We start from the raw sequence: 6000 nt of genomic DNA on the forward strand, positions 1-6000 counted from the left end.
GTTCGGCTATGCTTCACGGTTACTGAGCAAAGCGTATGTGAATAAACGGTGCATGGATTGGAGCGGTATATTGTGCAGTTTTAACGGTTCCGTTAAGCGTAGTTGTAAGGGTTGTAAAATCAAGTTACTTTACCCATACTATCATTTTTAGCCTACGTAGGTGACTGGCCGATCTAAAGAAAGACTGTCTTTCGTTTGTGGTTTAAATCGTGGATGGATTTGAGCAGCATAGCGAACAGTCTAACGGTTCCGCTAAAACATACTGTGATAACGGTTTAAAAAACAAAACAAACAAAAACAAGCTATCTCGACCATATTACCACACTTTACGTAGGTAACTCGCCCATGTCGTGGAAAAAACAAGCTTCTAGTTAGTAGCAGGGAGAAACCTATGCTCGTAGTCTCTCAATACAACATGCGACTATAGGAATGAGCGCCTTGCTTTAGTTAAAGCCTTTAATGCCCGATTTATTTTAGAGCCCGACGATTAGAACTTCGTGGTTTCTCGAGCTTCTGGCCCTATGCTTACAGCAATTTGATTGGTGTAAACTACAATCATAGCTATTCATTCATTCATTCATTCATTCATTCATTCATTCATTCATTCATTCATTCAAGTACCCTAAAGGCCTAAGGGCATTACAGGGGGGGGGGGGGGGGGGTGAACGGCAGTTCACATACATGAAATCAATACATAAGGCAAGGTATACACAAAGAAAAAAAATTAGCAGGAACGTATACAGACTATTAAAAAGACAAAATACTCATAACTAGAAGAGCAAACAGAACACTGAACCAGCTAGGTATAGGGTGAACAGTGGTGTCAATAGAAGAATACCCAGTGGACAATATAATAAGTACAAGCAGGATGCCGAATTTCACATATTAATATAAGTAAGTGTGTAAAAAAATGAGACATGTACAGATGAGCGTTCATAGCCCAAGATGACTATTCAATATGTGAGTGAACTCCACCTGGTCAGTAATACAGGCAACGTCTCCTGGCAGTTTATTCCATCGATTAACAGGAAGGGCACGAGGTCCAAGTAAACTGGAAGTTGCATTGAGCGGCATACCGGGTGTTTCAGCGAACACTCAAAAATTTTTTCAAAGTTGCCATCCTTGTACCTGAGGTGATCTACTTGAAGAGGTGGACATTACTTGCACACACACAAAAAAAATTGAAATGCATAATCGAGTAATTAACAAAATTCACTAATTAGGTTTTTAACCAATAACCTTATGGCACATATTGCAATTTGCAAATTCTAGCCGGGGAGTTCGCAAGGCGGATTCACTTGAAACTAATTCTCAGGATCACACCAGTTTCGAGATACTAATTATCGCACTTTGCGGAGAAAGGCATTGGCGTTCCAGTTACTTTCGTGCTCGAATGCAGAGAACGAAGTTTTGTTAAGAAAGTAAGTGGCACGAATGCGCATTCTTACCGCAATTCTGACGGCGCATATCTCGTAAGCGGTGTCATCCACACAATTCCTTTCAAGTGAGAATGAACTCGAAGCAAAAGCAAGAGTTTCACGTAATAGTGCGGGTTTCTGCGGTTTCCACCTTGCGGGTTTCCGCAGAACTATTACGTAAAATCTTGCCTTTGCTTTGAGTTGTTGACCGATTCGACTTTGCCATGCCATCTGCTAGCCGCCTGGTCAGGTCAGACGGCACAGCGGCTGCTCCGAAAAGGCGGTGGTCCCGGGTTCGAGTCCCGGACCAGGACGAATTTTTCTTCAACTGCGAGGCTTTTCTTTCGAGGAACCCGCATGGGTTTCATTTGTAGCAATTGCTACGAACGTATGGATGTCTGATTTTACATTTATTTTAAATTCAATTACTTGAATAACGCACTTGCGCTAGGCGGAGAGGTGACAAGAACGAGGATCCGTGCTATGCTAACGCTACCGCCACTTAGCGGCCACTCAGACTGACCTCAAACGGCAGCTCGGAAAGGGCTTTGTCTTTCAATTTACGCGTTACAGGCTTGTGTTATCTCTTACAATGGAATAACAATCCAAAGCTGTCGTGTCTGCAGCTTGTCTGTAAGTCGTACCTTACGCACTTTCTCACGGAATTTCCCACTAAACATTTGTTCAGTTCAATAATACCGTTGCGCTTGGCGTAGGGCCTAGGAGAATCAGGATGTATACCGCACTTCCGCAGACGTGCGCGCGCGCGCGCGCGTGGTGTTGGTGCTTATGTACCGTCGTGTAAACCGGTCTAACTTCGGCAACAGGTTCGCTGTACATGCACTTTCACAGGTTGGTGGTGATGTTTTCTTTTTTTCCTTTCTTTCTTTTAGTTTGGCCAGAAAAGAATGTTTAATTTCTTGTTAAGTTGAGCCTCTAGTTCCTCTTTAAGTCATTTTAATCCTCATTCGTCATTTCATAACTGTGTGAAGCGCTATGTGAAGCTCTCCCATAGCGTTACGCGGAAATTTCATGACCAGATGAAAAGGTATTGAAAAACCCTGCTATTGCTATAGTCACCCTATGTTCGTTGCTGATGTTTCTTCAGCCTTGACAAACTAATTGTGCATCTTTTGTTCGAATGCACCATATTGCGACCCTCCATCTTTTAAAGTGAAGCTACCTTTTTCTCCTCATGATAAATTGTTCATTATTTGTGCCCCACCCCTTACGCCATAACACACCTGATGAAGGGGCGTTTTGAGAAATGAACCGACCTAACCTCAATCGAGACAGCAAATTTGTCAGCGACCCAAAGCGAGGCAATGCTTACTTCACGACTGGACGCTTTTGTGCAACAGTGCTTTTCTCCACACGTTCTCTCGAGAACTGGTGCATCAGCGCAACAACCATACAGTTCTCCAGCTGTGTAGAATCAGTCGGAAGGGTCCGAGCATTGCGTTGGTACATCTCGGTGTAGAGTGCGACGAGTGTTGTAATCCCTTTAAGTATTCGACCACAAAGGAATATACGACGACTTCTAAATTGCGAATTCTCGAATCAAATACGAATCTAAGAGCAATCACCTTTTCGATTCGCGTTCGAAATTTCGAATCCTCGCACACAGCTGCAGTTAAAAGGAACCTTTAGCTCTGGGCCTAGTACAATTTTCCTATTCCAATACACGTAAAACGCGGAAATGCTTTCGTGGGACAACGCCTAGACCGGCTGGGGCATGACCTAGTGCATTGCACTGCGTACCGGCAGGGCAAAGAACCAGTTGCTGTCCCAGCATGTCGGGTCGTCATGCATTTTGTTGACGCTTGTTTGCAACTAGTTGTCTGCCTATCGACAGAAAGGGCTACATTGCATTCTAAGAGAAAGGAGATAAAAAAGAGAGGGAAAGACAGGAGGTTAACCGGTGTTTGTACCGGCTGGCTACTCTGTGCTGGGGAAAGGGTTAAAGGGAATAAAAGAGGGGTCGAAGCTAGGAGAGAATAAAAATGTAGAGTGAAAAAAAAAACACACACGCACGCACTAACGCTATGCAATGCGCTACAACTTTCAGAGCCGGTCGCGAAATTCACAAGTGCTTAAGTATGGGAGCAGAGAATTTAAGGCCTCAAGTGCTGAACCCTGTCCGGACCAGTGTCATGGACTCTTTCTTCCGTCAAGGGGCGATCGTTAAATTTGTCAAGATCTGTCGCGGGCACTTTTTTTGCCACACTGTAACGATGCATTCTAAAAAGACCAGGTACTCAAACTAGCTAATTTCGAGAGCATTTATTAATGCGTTCGCATATAGTAGTCAAAGTGGAAAAGTGTGTGAAGCCGGTCTCAGGGTAGAGATGTATGTATGTATGTATGTATGTATGTATGTATGTATGTATGTATGTATGTATGTATGTATGTATGTATGTATGTGTTATGTATGTATGTATGTATGTATGCATGTATGTATGTATGCATGCATGCATGTATGTATGTATGTATGTATGTATGTATGTATGTATGTATGTATGTATGTATGTATGTATGTATGTATGTATGTATGTATGTATGTATGTATGTATGTACGAATAGCAACCGACGGACCCCCGTCAGTTGCACTGCAACGTAAAAATGTTTACACCCTTAAGGGTCTTTTCTTGCAGTACGCGTGTAACACCCCTACGGTTAGGGTCTTACAAAAATTTATAGAGGACAACGGAGCTCTAACTAGACGTGCGAAGACAAAAGACGTAGTTGAAAACGATGCCATCATTCTGAAAGCCTTGGGCGCACAGAAATGTCCGACAGGAGAATTTCCCAGGGATAGATATGAAGCTCTTCTGTCGGATATTTCTGTGCGCCCAAGGCTGTCAGAATGGTTACATTGTTTTCAACTACGTCTTTTGTCATCGCACGTCTAGTTAGAGCTACGTTGTCGTCCTCTATAAGCTTTTGTAAGGCCCTAACGGTAGGGGTACTACTCGTGTGACAAGAGAACACCGTTAAGGTTGTGAACATTTTTTACAGTATAGGCTCTTCGAAGAGGCAGGACGAGTGTCGAAAGAGCTCCCGAACAACACTTAGCAATGTGGTGAATGCGTTTTAAACCATGGATGCGTGACCTCAAAGAGGTGCGGCGAAGTGCTAACGCACTTCTCTCGCATTTAACGATAATTCACCAATAAATTTTTCAGCCGAAAAAAGCCCAAACGCGACCAACTGCTGCAGAAATTTCAGGACGACGTCTCCACCCATCTTTCGTGTGTTTTGTTACTGCGTGAGCATGATTTACATACACGGGTAAGTTTCCTCTTTCTGCAGTGTCCGTTCGCGATCGTGAACGAAAAATCTCTGCCTGCGGAAATAAGTTGCAACTAACGATTAAAAAATGCACATCGCGGGCTAAGTTATTCTTCGCTGTGACTGAACCCTGAAAACGTTACAGACGCTGCAGATTTCATTTAGCGCGAAACTTCTCGCCCGGCCAGAGCTGGTGCTGGCGTTACGTGGGGTGGTGTGCCACTAGCATCTCGAGAAACCATTTTGATTTTAAAATGCGTATGAAATTCCGGAACGCGCTAGGCATAGAGTTTCTCACTATAACACCTAGAGGGTAATCTGGCGCCACCGTCTATGGGAGTTTCTTAAGGGGGGCACCGTGCCGTCATGGGAATGACGGTATATGTGTCTGCGAGGCTCGTGTTGGCTGGTGTTGTAAGAGGCTTCGTCTAAAACGTGGATATGGCTACGCAAATAACGCGTTCTCAAAGTAATATCTTCATAAAATGTTTCCATTCACGCATATTACATCTTTACTCACCCACGATGCATGAGCAAATGAAGAAAAGCAAGAACAGACGACCAACTGTTTCAAAGCGAGCGCGAACCTTGTCGTCTGTCCTCCAACTTTAGCGGACCGCTGATACTTTTTACGTAACATGTAGTCGTACACACAATAACAAGTTCTCATAGTTCAACAAAACATGTTTTCGCGTAAACAGCTTTTCACGTGCTGTTCTAGTAGAAAATGAATCATTGTGACAGACGGAACGGTACTTGCCAAGCGCGTCTTCAAGGTGTCCTGTCTCTACGAGAACGATGCCAATCCGAATCCACAGTATACCGGCATTCCCATGCATACCACAGCGCAGCAGCGCCAGATTTCCCTCTAGGTAATGTAGTGAGAAACTCTATGTCGCTAGGAATGACAGACTAGAGCGGTGGGGCATAGTCACATCTTCGCTGCGTCCGAATCGCCCCCTTCAAGAATCCAACAAGCACGTGCTTTATCACATCGGGTCGATGCTCACGTGGTGGCTTTGCGCGGCTTTTCACACTTTGAACTGCTGCGGGCCTTTTGTCTGTGGCGTAACCGGTGCGAGGCAGTTACCGCGGGACATTGTCGCCGCGCTCTGTTTATACTTCTGCGGAGGCTCTACTCCGAGCTGCTGTCGTTTCTGTCGGAGGAGTTCTTCTTCCTTGAGGAAGAAGAGTTCCTTCGACAGTGGTCATGCCGTCTCCTGTCGGTTGCTGATGGACGCGTAAGGCTTAATTTTCGACCAGCCTGGTTCTTGTAGCCCGGACATCAGAA

Source organism: Dermacentor andersoni, chromosome 8 (assembly GCF_023375885.2).
Source record: "Dermacentor andersoni chromosome 8, qqDerAnde1_hic_scaffold, whole genome shotgun sequence".
Taxonomy (NCBI): Eukaryota; Metazoa; Arthropoda; class Arachnida; order Ixodida; family Ixodidae; genus Dermacentor; species Dermacentor andersoni.